Source organism: Elephas maximus, chromosome 15 (genome assembly GCF_024166365.1).
Source record: "Elephas maximus indicus isolate mEleMax1 chromosome 15, mEleMax1 primary haplotype, whole genome shotgun sequence".
Classification (NCBI taxonomy): Eukaryota; Metazoa; Chordata; class Mammalia; order Proboscidea; family Elephantidae; genus Elephas; species Elephas maximus.
In genome coordinates this window covers 93,742,372-93,757,670 of record NC_064833.1, presented here as the reverse complement: position 1 = coordinate 93,757,670, position 15,299 = coordinate 93,742,372, and positions in this window count along the sequence as shown.

The following is a 15,299-nucleotide window of genomic DNA, read 5'->3' as shown; positions in this document are numbered from 1 at the left end:
CCTCACCCTATCTTAAACTTCACCCTATCCCTAATCTAAAGCACACCTTAACTTTAACCCTAACCCTACCCCTTAACCTAACCCTAACCTTAACCTTGGCCCACCTGTAACCCTAAACCTAACCCTTACAATAACACTGACCCTAACCCTCACCCTAAACCTAATCCTAATCCTAACCCTGACCCTAACCCTAACCAAACCTTAACCTTAACTTTCCCCTACCATAAACTTAAACCTAACCCTAACCCGTAACCCGAACTCTTACCCTAACCCTAACCCTAGCCCTAAACGTAACCCTAACCCTAAACGTAACACTTACCCAAAACCCTCACCTTAACTGTAAACATAAATCTAACTCTTAACCTAACCCTAAATATAACCCTACCCTAAACCTAACCGAAACACTAACACCTGACTCTAAATCAAATCCTGATCTTTAGCCTAAACCTAACCTTAACACTAAGCCTAACCCTAACCACTAACCCTAACTCTAACCCTATCCCTAAACCGAACCCTCACCCTTAACGAAAATTTCACCCTAACCATAACCCTAAACCTACCCTAACTTTATTCAAACCCTAACCTTAAACAAAACTAAAACAAACACTAAACCTATCCCTAACCCTACACCTGACACTAACCTGAACAATAACCCCTAGCCCTAACCCGCACACTTAACATCAACTTCACCCTAACCCTATCCTAAAACTAAACATAACACTAAATCTCCCCCAACCATGAACCTAACCCAACACTAACCATAAAACTAACCCTAAACTTAACCCTAACTCTGACCCTGACCCTAACTCTAACCCTAATCCTAACCATAAAAATTACCCTACACACTCAGCTTAAATGGAAACCTACCACTAACCCACACCCTAACATCTAAACCTAAACCCAACCCTTAACCTAACCCTATCTCTAACCTTATCCTAGCCCTACACCTAAACATGACTTAATCCTAACACTTACCCTAAACCTGACCCTAAACCTAAACTTAAACCTAATTCTAACCTGAACCCTAACCCCTAAACCAAACCCTAAACTCAACCCTCACCCTTAAATTAAACTTCACCCTATCCCAACTCTAACCTTAAACCGAATCCTAGTCCTAACTCTAAACCTAACCCTAAACCTGACTCTAACATTAACCCAAACACCTATCCAGAACCCTAACAGTAAGCCTAACCCTAAGCCTAAGGCTAACCCTAACCTGACCCTAACCTTAACCCAAACACCTAACCCTAACACTAAACCTAACCCTAACCCTCATCCTTAACCTAAACTTCACCCTAACCCTGACCCTGAAACTAAACATAACACTAAATCTCCCCCTAACCCTGACCGTAACCCAAATCCTAACCATAAACCTAACCCTAACCCGAACCTTAACCCTAACCCTGACCCTAACTCTAACTCTAATCCAACCCTAAAACTTACCCTACAAACTCAACTTAAATGGAAACCTAGCACTAACGCTCACCCTAACATCTAAACCTAACCCCAACCCTTAACCTGACCCTATCGCTAACCTTAACCATGCCCTAGCCTAAGTATGACTTAACCCTAACACTTACCCTAAACCTAATCTTAAACCTAAACCTAAAACTAAACTTAACCCTAACCCTAACCCCTAACCCTAAGCTCAACCCTCACTCTTAACTTAAATTTCACCCAAACACTAACCCTAAAACGAACCCAACACTAACCCTAAACGCAAACATAAACCTGACCCTAACGTTAACCCAAACACCTAACCCGAATCCTAACGCTAACCCGAACTCTAAACCGAACCCTAAACTGACCCTAACCTTAACCCAAACACCTAACACTAACCCTAAACATAACCCTCATCCTTATCCTAAACTTCACCCTAAACCTAAGCCTAAGCCTAACCCTAAAACTAAACTTAACCCTAAACTATCGCCTAACTCTAGCCCGAACGCTAAAACTAACAATGACCCTAACCATAACACCCTAAAACATCAGCTTAACTGTAAACCTAACACTAACCCTCACACGACCCCTAACCCTTTCCCAAACCCTAACCCGATCCCTAACCCTAAACCTAAAGCTGACATAAACCTAACCCTTACCCTAAACTTAAACCTAACCTTAACTCTACCTATACCTAAACCAAACAATAACTCGAATCCTACCCTAACCCTAACCCTAAACTCAGCACTAAGTATAATTCTAAACCTAACCCTAACCATAACCCTAACCCAGCCCAACCCTTTACCGTAAACCTAGTCTTAACCCTAACCTTACCCTACCCTAAACCTAACACTAACGATAACGCTAACCTTAACCCTAACCCTAACATTAACCCTAACTTTTAGCATAACCCTCACTATTAACTGAAACTTCACCCGAACCCTAACCCTAACTCTAACCATAACCATAACACTTACCCTGAACCCTCACCTTAACTGTAAAACTAACCGTAACCCTCAAGCTAACCCCTAACTGTATACCCCAACCCTAACCCTAAAGCTATCCCTAAGCCTAACCCTAAAACTCACCTGAACCTTTAAGCCCTAAGGATAACCCTAACCTGAAATAAAACCCTAAAGCATAGCACCAAAGCATAACCCAAACCTTAACCCTAACTCTAACACTAACCCGAAACCTAATCATAAATCTAACCCTAACCCTAAACCAAACCTAACAATGACCAGAACCACAATGCCTAACCAAAACCCTCACCCAAACCCTAACCCTAAACTACACCTCTAACTCCTAACACATTACCATAACCATAATCCTAACCCTAACCAAACCTAACCCTAAGCCTAACCCTCACCCCAACCACAACGCCTGACACAAACCATAACCCTAACCCTAACAGTAACACTGTAAATAACCCTAACCTAAAATCTAAACCTAACCCTAAAACTAAACAGAACCCGTAAACTTAACCCTAACCCTAAACATAACCTTAACAATAACCTGAAAACTAACGCAAACCTTAGCCATAACCCTAACCCTAACCCTAAACCTAACCCTCACCCTATCTGAAACTTCACCCTATCCCTATCCTAAAGCTAACCCTAACTTTAACCCTAAACCTAACCCTAACCTTAACCTTGGCCAACCTGTAACCCTCATCCAAACCCTTACAATAACTTTGACCCTATCCTTCGCCCGAAACCTAATGCTAATCCTAACCCTAACCTAACCTTAACCCTACCATAAACTTAAAGCAAACCCTAACTCCTAACCCTAACTCTAACCCTAACCCTAGCACTAAGCCTAACCCTAACACTAACACTTACCCAAAACACTCACCTTAACTGTAATCGCAACTCTAACTCTTACCCTAACCCTAAACTTAACCCTAAATATAACCCTACCGTAAACCAAACTGAAACACTAACCCCTAACCCTAACTCTAATCCTAATCCTTAGACTAAGCCTACCCTCAAACGTAAAACTAACCCTAACCCTAACCCTAAACCGAACCCTCACTCTTAACCAAAATTTCACCCTAACCATAACCCTAAACCTCCCCTAAATTCATTCAAACCCTAACCCTAGCCAAAAATAAAACTAAACTTAAACCTAACCCTAAACATAAACCTAACCCTAACCCGGACCATAACCTGAACCCTAACCCCTAACCCTAACCCTCACGCTTAACATAAACTTCACCCTAACTCTAACCCTAAAACTAAATATAACACTAAATCTCTGCCTAACCCTGACCCTAACCCAAATCCTAACCATAAACCTAACACAAACCTGACCCTAACTCTAACCCTAACCCTAATCCTAACCCTAAAACTTACCCTACACACTCAGCTTAAATGGAAACCTAGAACTAACCCTCACCCTAACATCTAAACCTAACCCCAACCCTTAACCTAACCCTATCTCTAAGCGTAACCTAGCCCTAAACCTAACAATGACTTAACCCTAACATGTACTCTAAACCTAAGCATAAACATAAACTTAACCCTAAACTTAATCCTAACCTTAGCCCTAACCCTAACCCCTAACGCTAACCTAAGCTCAACCCTCGCCCTTAACTTTAAATGCACCCTAACACTAACCCTAAACTGAACCCTAACCCTAATCCTAAACCTAAGCCTAAACCTGACCCTAGCATTAACCCAAACACGTAAGCCTGACCCTAATACTAACCCTAACCCTAAATCTAACCCTATCCAGACCCTAACCTTAATGCAAAAACGTAATGCTAACACTAGTCCTAACCCTCATCCTTAACCTATGCTTCACCCTAAACGTAAGTCTAAGCCTAAACCTGAAACTAAACCTAACCCTAAAGTTTCCCCTCACTCTAGCCCTAAACCTAACCCTAACCCTAACTCTAACCATACCCCTAACCATAACACTCTAAAACATCAGCTAAACTGTAAACCTAACACTAACCATCACATGAATCGCTAACCCTTTCCCTAACCCTAACCCTATCCCTAATCTTAACCTTAACCCTAACCTAATTCTAACCCTTACCCTAACCCTAAACTTAACACTAACCTTAACTCTAACTTAACCCTAACCCTAACAATAACTCTAAACCTGACCCTAACCCTAACCATAAACCCTAGCACTAACTCTAACTCTAAACCTAACCCTAACTCTAACCTAGCCCTACCCTTTACTGTAAACCTAGCCTAAACCCTACCCTAAACCTAACCCTAAACCTAACCCTGACACTAACCTTAAGCATAACTCTAACCTTAACCCTAACGCTGACTATTAACTGAAACTTCACCCTAACCATAAGCCTAACTCTAACTCTAACCCTAACCATAACAATTACCCTAAAACCTCACCTTAAATGTAAACCTAAACCTAACCCTCACCCTAACCCTTAACCGTATCCCCAACCCCTATCCTAATGCTATCTATCCCTCACATTATCTCTAACCCTAACCCGAAGACGAACAGTAACCCTAATCTAACGCTAACCCTAACATTAACCCTAAACTTAACCCTTTCCTAACCATAAACCTAACTCTAACACCCTAAACCTAAACTCTAACACTAACTATAATCCAAACTCTAACACTAACTATAATCCAAACCCTAATGCAAACCCTTATCCTAACCCACACCCTTAACCTAAACTTCACACTAAACCTAAACCTAATCTGAACATAACCACTAACCCTAACCTGAACCCTAAACTTAACCTTAGCACTAACATGAACACAAACCCAAAGTCTAGCCCTAACCCTAAAAATAACCCTCACCCTACCCTAAACTTCATCCAAACCCTAACACTAACCTTAGTCCTAAACTTAAACCTAACCCAACCCCTAACATTAAATCTAACTCTAACCATAATGCCAGTCCACCTGTAACCCTAAACCTAACCCTTAAAATACCCCACAACCTAACCCTAAACCTAATCCTAACCCTAACCCAAACTCTAACCTTGACCCTAAATAGAACATTAACTCTAACCCTAAACCTGAAACTAAACCTAAATCTTACCCTACACCTAACCCTAAACGTAAACCTACCCCTAACTCTAAGTCTAACGATAATTGGGACACTTATCCTAAACCCTCACCTTAAATGTAAAACTAACCGTAACACTCACTCTAACCCCTAATGGTATCCCACAACCCTTACCCTAATGCTATCCCTAACCTTACACTAACCTGAACCCCTAAGCCCTAATGATAACCCTAACCCTAACCCCAAACCTAACCCGTAACACCAAAACCTAACCCCAACCTTAAAAGTAGCTCTCACCCTAACGCTAAGTCTAACACTAACCCGAAACCTAATCATAAACCTAACCCTAACCCTAAACCAAACCTAACCATGACCAGAACCACAATGCCTAACCGGAACCCTCACTAAAACCCTAACCCAAAACGACTCCTCTAATCCCTAACACCTTACCATAACCATAATCCTAACCCTACCCAACCCGAACCCTAAACCTAATCCTCACCCCAACCACAATGCCTAACACAAACCGTAAACCTAACCCTAACCGTAACACTGAACTAAACCTTAACCTAAAATCTACCCCTAACCCTAAAAGTACACAGAACCCATAAACTTATTCCTAACCCTAAATATAACCTTAACACTAACCTGAAAACTCAAGCAAATCTTAGCCATAACCCTAACCCTCACCCTATCTTAAACTTCACCCTATCCCTAATCTAAAGCACACCTTAACTTTAACCCTAACCCTACCCCTTAACCTAACCCTAACCTTAACCTTGGCCCACCTGTAACCCTAAACCTAACCCTTACAATAACACTGACCCTAACCCTCACCCTAAACCTAATCCTAATCCTAACCCTGACCCTAACCCTAACCAAACCTTAACCTTAACTTTCCCCTACCATAAACTTAAACCTAACCCTAACCCGTAACCCGAACTCTTACCCTAACCCTAACCCTAGCCCTAAACGTAACCCTAACCCTAAACGTAACACTTACCCAAAACCCTCACCTTAACTGTAAACATAAATCTAACTCTTAACCTAACCCTAAATATAACCCTACCCTAAACCTAACCGAAACACTAACACCTGACTCTAAATCAAATCCTGATCTTTAGCCTAAACCTAACCTTAACACTAAGCCTAACCCTAACCACTAACCCTAACTCTAACCCTATCCCTAAACCGAACCCTCACCCTTAACGAAAATTTCACCCTAACCATAACCCTAAACCTACCCTAACTTTATTCAAACCCTAACCTTAAACAAAACTAAAACAAACACTAAACCTATCCCTAACCCTACACCTGACACTAACCTGAACAATAACCCCTAGCCCTAACCCGCACACTTAACATCAACTTCACCCTAACCCTATCCTAAAACTAAACATAACACTAAATCTCCCCCAACCATGAACCTAACCCAACACTAACCATAAAACTAACCCTAAACTTAACCCTAACTCTGACCCTGACCCTAACTCTAACCCTAATCCTAACCATAAAAATTACCCTACACACTCAGCTTAAATGGAAACCTACCACTAACCCACACCCTAACATCTAAACCTAAACCCAACCCTTAACCTAACCCTATCTCTAACCTTATCCTAGCCCTACACCTAAACATGACTTAATCCTAACACTTACCCTAAACCTGACCCTAAACCTAAACTTAAACCTAATTCTAACCTGAACCCTAACCCCTAAACCAAACCCTAAACTCAACCCTCACCCTTAAATTAAACTTCACCCTATCCCAACTCTAACCTTAAACCGAATCCTAATCCTAACTCTAAACCTAACCCTAAACCTGACTCTAACATTAACCCAAACACCTATCCAGAACCCTAACAGTAAGCCTAACCCTAAGCCTAAGGCTAACCCTAACCTGACCCTAACCTTAACCCAAACACCTAACCCTAACACTAAACCTAACCCTAACCCTCATCCTTAACCTAAACTTCACCCTAACCCTGACCCTGAAACTAAACATAACACTAAATCTCCCCCTAACCCTGACCGTAACCCAAATCCTAACCATAAACCTAACCCTAACCCGAACCTTAACCCTAACCCTGACCCTAACTCTAACTCTAATCCAACCCTAAAACTTACCCTACAAACTCAACTTAAATGGAAACCTAGCACTAACGCTCACCCTAACATCTAAACCTAACCCCAACCCTTAACCTGACCCTATCGCTAACCTTAACCATGCCCTAGCCTAAGTATGACTTAACCCTAACACTTACCCTAAACCTAATCTTAAACCTAAACCTAAAACTAAACTTAACCCTAACCCTAACCCCTAACCCTAAGCTCAACCCTCACTCTTAACTTAAATTTCACCCAAACACTAACCCTAAAACGAACCCAACACTAACCCTAAACGCAAACATAAACCTGACCCTAACGTTAACCCAAACACCTAACCCGAATCCTAACGCTAACCCGAACTCTAAACCGAACCCTAAACTGACCCTAACCTTAACCCAAACACCTAACACTAACCCTAAACATAACCCTCATCCTTATCCTAAACTTCACCCTAAACCTAAGCCTAAGCCTAACCCTAAAACTAAACTTAACCCTAAACTATCGCCTAACTCTAGCCCGAACGCTAAAACTAACAATGACCCTAACCATAACACCCTAAAACATCAGCTTAACTGTAAACCTAACACTAACCCTCACACGACCCCTAACCCTTTCCCAAACCCTAACCCGATCCCTAACCCTAAACCTAAAGCTGACATAAACCTAACCCTTACCCTAAACTTAAACCTAACCTTAACTCTACCTATACCTAAACCAAACAATAACTCGAATCCTACCCTAACCCTAACCCTAAACTCAGCACTAAGTATAATTCTAAACCTAACCCTAACCATAACCCTAACCCAGCCCAACCCTTTACCGTAAACCTAGTCTTAACCCTAACCTTACCCTACCCTAAACCTAACACTAACGATAACGCTAACCTTAACCCTAACCCTAACATTAACCCTAACTTTTAGCATAACCCTCACTATTAACTGAAACTTCACCCGAACCCTAACCCTAACTCTAACCATAACCATAACACTTACCCTGAACCCTCACCTTAACTGTAAAACTAACCGTAACCCTCAAGCTAACCCCTAACTGTATACCCCAACCCTAACCCTAAAGCTATCCCTAAGCCTAACCCTAAAACTCACCTGAACCTTTAAGCCCTAAGGATAACCCTAACCTGAAATAAAACCCTAAAGCATAGCACCAAAGCATAACCCAAACCTTAACCCTAACTCTAACACTAACCCGAAACCTAATCATAAATCTAACCCTAACCCTAAACCAAACCTAACAATGACCAGAACCACAATGCCTAACCAAAACCCTCACCCAAACCCTAACCCTAAACTACACCTCTAACTCCTAACACATTACCATAACCATAATCCTAACCCTAACCAAACCTAACCCTAAGCCTAACCCTCACCCCAACCACAACGCCTGACACAAACCATAACCCTAACCCTAACAGTAACACTGTAAATAACCCTAACCTAAAATCTAAACCTAACCCTAAAACTAAACAGAACCCGTAAACTTAACCCTAACCCTAAACATAACCTTAACAATAACCTGAAAACTAACGCAAACCTTAGCCATAACCCTAACCCTAACCCTAAACCTAACCCTCACCCTATCTGAAACTTCACCCTATCCCTATCCTAAAGCTAACCCTAACTTTAACCCTAAACCTAACCCTAACCTTAACCTTGGCCAACCTGTAACCCTCATCCAAACCCTTACAATAACTTTGACCCTATCCTTCGCCCGAAACCTAATGCTAATCCTAACCCTAACCTAACCTTAACCCTACCATAAACTTAAAGCAAACCCTAACTCCTAACCCTAACTCTAACCCTAACCCTAGCACTAAGCCTAACCCTAACACTAACACTTACCCAAAACACTCACCTTAACTGTAATCGCAACTCTAACTCTTACCCTAACCCTAAACTTAACCCTAAATATAACCCTACCGTAAACCAAACTGAAACACTAACCCCTAACCCTAACTCTAATCCTAATCCTTAGACTAAGCCTACCCTCAAACGTAAAACTAACCCTAACCCTAACCCTAAACCGAACCCTCACTCTTAACCAAAATTTCACCCTAACCATAACCCTAAACCTCCCCTAAATTCATTCAAACCCTAACCCTAGCCAAAAATAAAACTAAACTTAAACCTAACCCTAAACATAAACCTAACCCTAACCCGGACCATAACCTGAACCCTAACCCCTAACCCTAACCCTCACGCTTAACATAAACTTCACCCTAACTCTAACCCTAAAACTAAATATAACACTAAATCTCTGCCTAACCCTGACCCTAACCCAAATCCTAACCATAAACCTAACACAAACCTGACCCTAACTCTAACCCTAACCCTAATCCTAACCCTAAAACTTACCCTACACACTCAGCTTAAATGGAAACCTAGAACTAACCCTCACCCTAACATCTAAACCTAACCCCAACCCTTAACCTAACCCTATCTCTAAGCGTAACCTAGCCCTAAACCTAACAATGACTTAACCCTAACATGTACTCTAAACCTAAGCATAAACATAAACTTAACCCTAAACTTAATCCTAACCTTAGCCCTAACCCTAACCCCTAACGCTAACCTAAGCTCAACCCTCGCCCTTAACTTTAAATGCACCCTAACACTAACCCTAAACTGAACCCTAACCCTAATCCTAAACCTAAGCCTAAACCTGACCCTAGCATTAACCCAAACACGTAAGCCTGACCCTAATACTAACCCTAACCCTAAATCTAACCCTATCCAGACCCTAACCTTAATGCAAAAACGTAATGCTAACACTAGTCCTAACCCTCATCCTTAACCTATGCTTCACCCTAAACGTAAGTCTAAGCCTAAACCTGAAACTAAACCTAACCCTAAAGTTTCCCCTCACTCTAGCCCTAAACCTAACCCTAACCCTAACTCTAACCATACCCCTAACCATAACACTCTAAAACATCAGCTAAACTGTAAACCTAACACTAACCATCACATGAATCGCTAACCCTTTCCCTAACCCTAACCCTATCCCTAATCTTAACCTTAACCCTAACCTAATTCTAACCCTTACCCTAACCCTAAACTTAACACTAACCTTAACTCTAACTTAACCCTAACCCTAACAATAACTCTAAACCTGACCCTAACCCTAACCATAAACCCTAGCACTAACTCTAACTCTAAACCTAACCCTAACTCTAACCTAGCCCTACCCTTTACTGTAAACCTAGCCTAAACCCTAACCTTAACCCTACCCTAAACCTAACCCTAAACCTAACCCTGACACTAACCTTAAGCATAACTCTAACCTTAACCCTAACGCTGACTATTAACTGAAACTTCACCCTAACCATAAGCCTAACTCTAACTCTAACCCTAACCATAACAATTACCCTAAAACCTCACCTTAAATGTAAACCTAAACCTAACCCTCACCCTAACCCTTAACCGTATCCCCAACCCCTATCCTAATGCTATCTATCCCTCACATTATCTCTAACCCTAACCCGAAGACGAACAGTAACCCTAATCTAACGCTAACCCTAACATTAACCCTAAACTTAACCCTTTCCTAACCATAAACCTAACTCTAACACCCTAAACCTAAACTCTAACACTAACTATAATCCAAACTCTAACACTAACTATAATCCAAACCCTAATGCAAACCCTTATCCTAACCCACACCCTTAACCTAAACTTCACACTAAACCTAAACCTAATCTGAACATAACCACTAACCCTAACCTGAACCCTAAACTTAACCTTAGCACTAACATGAACACAAACCCAAAGTCTAGCCCTAACCCTAAAAATAACCCTCACCCTACCCTAAACTTCATCCAAACCCTAACACTAACCTTAGTCCTAAACTTAAACCTAACCCAACCCCTAACATTAAATCTAACTCTAACCATAATGCCAGTCCACCTGTAACCCTAAACCTAACCCTTAAAATACCCCACAACCTAACCCTAAACCTAATCCTAACCCTAACCCAAACTCTAACCTTGACCCTAAATAGAACATTAACTCTAACCCTAAACCTGAAACTAAACCTAAATCTTACCCTACACCTAACCCTAAACGTAAACCTACCCCTAACTCTAAGTCTAACGATAATTGGGACACTTATCCTAAACCCTCACCTTAAATGTAAAACTAACCGTAACACTCACTCTAACCCCTAATGGTATCCCACAACCCTTACCCTAATGCTATCCCTAACCTTACACTAACCTGAACCCCTAAGCCCTAATGATAACCCTAACCCTAACCCCAAACCTAACCCGTAACACCAAAACCTAACCCCAACCTTAAAAGTAGCTCTCACCCTAACGCTAAGTCTAACACTAACCCGAAACCTAATTATAAACCTAACCCTAACCCTAAACCAAACCTAACCATGACCAGAACCACAATGCCTAACCGGAACCCTCACGCCATCCCTAACCCTAAACTACACCTCTAACACCTAACACATTACCGTAACCATAATCCTAAACCTACCCAGCCCTAACCCTAAACCTAAACCTCACCCCAACCACAAGGTCTAACACAAAACGTAACCCTAACCCTAATTGTAACACTAAACTTAACCCTAACCTTAAATCTAACCCTAACCCTAAAACTAAACAGAACCCGTAAACTTAACCCTAACAAAAAACAAAACCTTAACACTAACCTGAAAACTAACCCAAACCTTAGCCATAACCCTAACCCTAACCCTCACCCTAACTTAAACTTCACCCTATCCCTAACCTAAAGCTCACCCTAACTCTAAACCTATCCCTACCCCTAAACCTAACCCTAACCTTAACCTTGGCCCTCCTGTAACCCTAAAACTAACCCTTACAATAACTCTGACCCTAACCCTCACCCTAAACCTAATCCTAATCCTAACCCAGACCATAACCCTAACCTAACCTTAACCCTAACTTTAACCCTACGATAAACTCAAACCTAACCCTAACCCCTAACAATAACTCTAACCAAAATTTCACCCTACCATAACAATAAACCTACCCTAACTTCATTCAAATCCTAACCCTAACCAAAACGAAAGCTAACCCTAAACCTAACGCAAACCCTAACCCTGACCCTAACCTGAACCCTTACCCCTAACCCTGACCCTCACGCTTAACATAAACTTCACCCTACCCTAGCCCTAAAACTAAACATAATACTAAATCTCCCCAACCCTGACCCTAACCCTAATCCTAACCATATACCTAACCCTAACCCTAAACATAATCCTAACCCTGAACCTAAATCTATCTCTAACCCTAATCCTAACCCTAAAACTTACCCTACACACTCAGCTTAAATGGAAACCTAGCACTAACCCTCACACTAACATCTAAACCTAAACCCTACCCTTAACCTAATCTTATCTCTAACCTTTACCTAGCCCTAAACCTAACCATGACTTAACCGTAACACTTACCCTAACCCCAAAACTAATCCTAACCCTAATCCTAATCCTAACCTTAACCCTAACCCTAACCCCTAACACTAACCCTAAGCTCAACCCTCACCCTTAACTTAAACTTCACCCTGACCTAATCTTAAACTAAACCCTAACCCTAAATCTAACCCTAACATTAACCCAAACACCGAAACCTAACCCTAACACTAACACTAACCTTAAACCTAACCCTAACCTGATCCTAACCTTAACCCAAACACATAACTCTAATATTTACCCTAACGCTAATCTTAAATTAACTTTCACCCTATACCTAAGCATAACCCTAAAACTAAACCTAACCCTAAACTATCCCCTCAGTCTAGCCCTAACCCTAACTCTAACTCTAACCCTGACCCTAACCGTAACACTGTGAAACATCAGCTTAACTGTAAATCTAACACTAACCCTCACATGAACCCTAACCCTTTCCCTAAATCTAACCCTATCCCTAATCCTAACCCTAACCCTGACCTAAACGTAACCATTACCGTAACTGTAAACTTAAACCTAACCTTAACTCTACCCTAACCCTAACAATAACTCTAAACCTGACCAGAACCCTAACCCTAAAGCCTAGCACTAACTCTAACTCTACACCTAACCCTAACTCTGACCTAAACGTAACCCTTACCCTAACCCTAAACTTAACCCTAACCTTAACTCTACCCTAACCCTAACACTAACAGTAACTCTAAACCTGACCCGAACCCTAGCCCGAAAGCCTAGTACTAACTCTAACTCTACACCTAACCCTAACCTTAACCTAGACGTACCCTTGACCGTAAACCTAGCCTTACCCCTACCCTTACCCCTACCCTAACCCTAACCCTAAACCTAACCCTAACACTGATCTTAATCCTAACTCTAACTTTAACCCTAACCCTTACCCTAACCCTCACTATTAACTGAAAATTCACCCTAACCCTAACCCTAACTCTAACTCTAACCCTAACCATAACACTTACCCTAAACCCTCACCTTAACTGTAAACCTAACACTAAACCTCACCCGAACCCCTAACCGTATCCCCAACCCTAAACCTGCCGCTAGCCCTAAACTTATCCCTAACCCTAACTCAAACATGAACAGTAACACTAATCTAACACTAACCCTTACATTAACCCTAAACTTAACCCTACCCTAACCATAAACCTAACCCTAACACAATAAACATAAACTCTAACACTAAGTATAATCCTCACAGTAATCCTAACCTTTACCTTAACCCTCACCCTGAACCTAAACATCACTCTAACCCTGAACCTAAACCTAACACTAACCCTAAACGTAACTCCTAACACTAACCCAAACCCTAAACCTAGCCTTAACACTAAACTGAACACAAAATCAAACTTTAGCCCTAATCATAAGAATAACCCTCACCCCGTCCTAAGGTTCATCCAACACTAACCCTAAACTTAGCCCTAAACCTAAACCTAACTCAAACCCTAACCTTAAACCAAACTCTAACCATAACACTACTCCACCTGTAACCCTAAAACTAAGCCTTACATTAGCCCTGAACCTAACCCTAGACCTAACCCTAATCCTAACCTTAGGTGTAATCCTAACCCCAACCCTAACTCTAAGCTTGATCCTAAATAGAACACTAACTCTAATTCTAAACCTGAACCTAAACCGAAATCTTACCCTACACCTAACCCTAACCCTAACCCTAACTCTAACCCTAAAAATAACACTTCCCCTAAACCCTCACCTTAACTGTAAAACTAACCGTAACCCTCACCCTAACCCCTAACCCTATCCCCCAAACCTAACCCTAATGCTATCCCTAACCCTAACACTAACCTGAACACCTAAGCCATAAAGATAACCCTAACCCCTAACACCAAAGCTTAACCCAAACCTTAACCCTAACTCTCACCCTAACTCTAACTCTAACACTAACCCGAAACCTAATCATAAACCTCACCCTAACCCTAAACCAAACCTAACCATGACCAGAACCACAATGACTAACCGGAACCCTCACCCAAACCCTAACCCTAAACTAAAACTCTAACCCTTAACACCTTACCATAACCATAATCCTAACCCTACCAAACCCGAACCCTAAACCTAACCCTCACCCAAACGACAACGCCTAACACAAACCGTGACCCTAATCCGAACCGTAACACTAAACTTAACCCTAACCTAAAATCTAACCCTAACCCTAAAACTAAAAAGAACCAGTAAACTTAACCCTAACCCTAAATATAACCTTAACACTAACCTGAAACTGAACCCAAACCTTAGCCATAACCTTAACCCTCAGCCTATCATAAACTTCACTC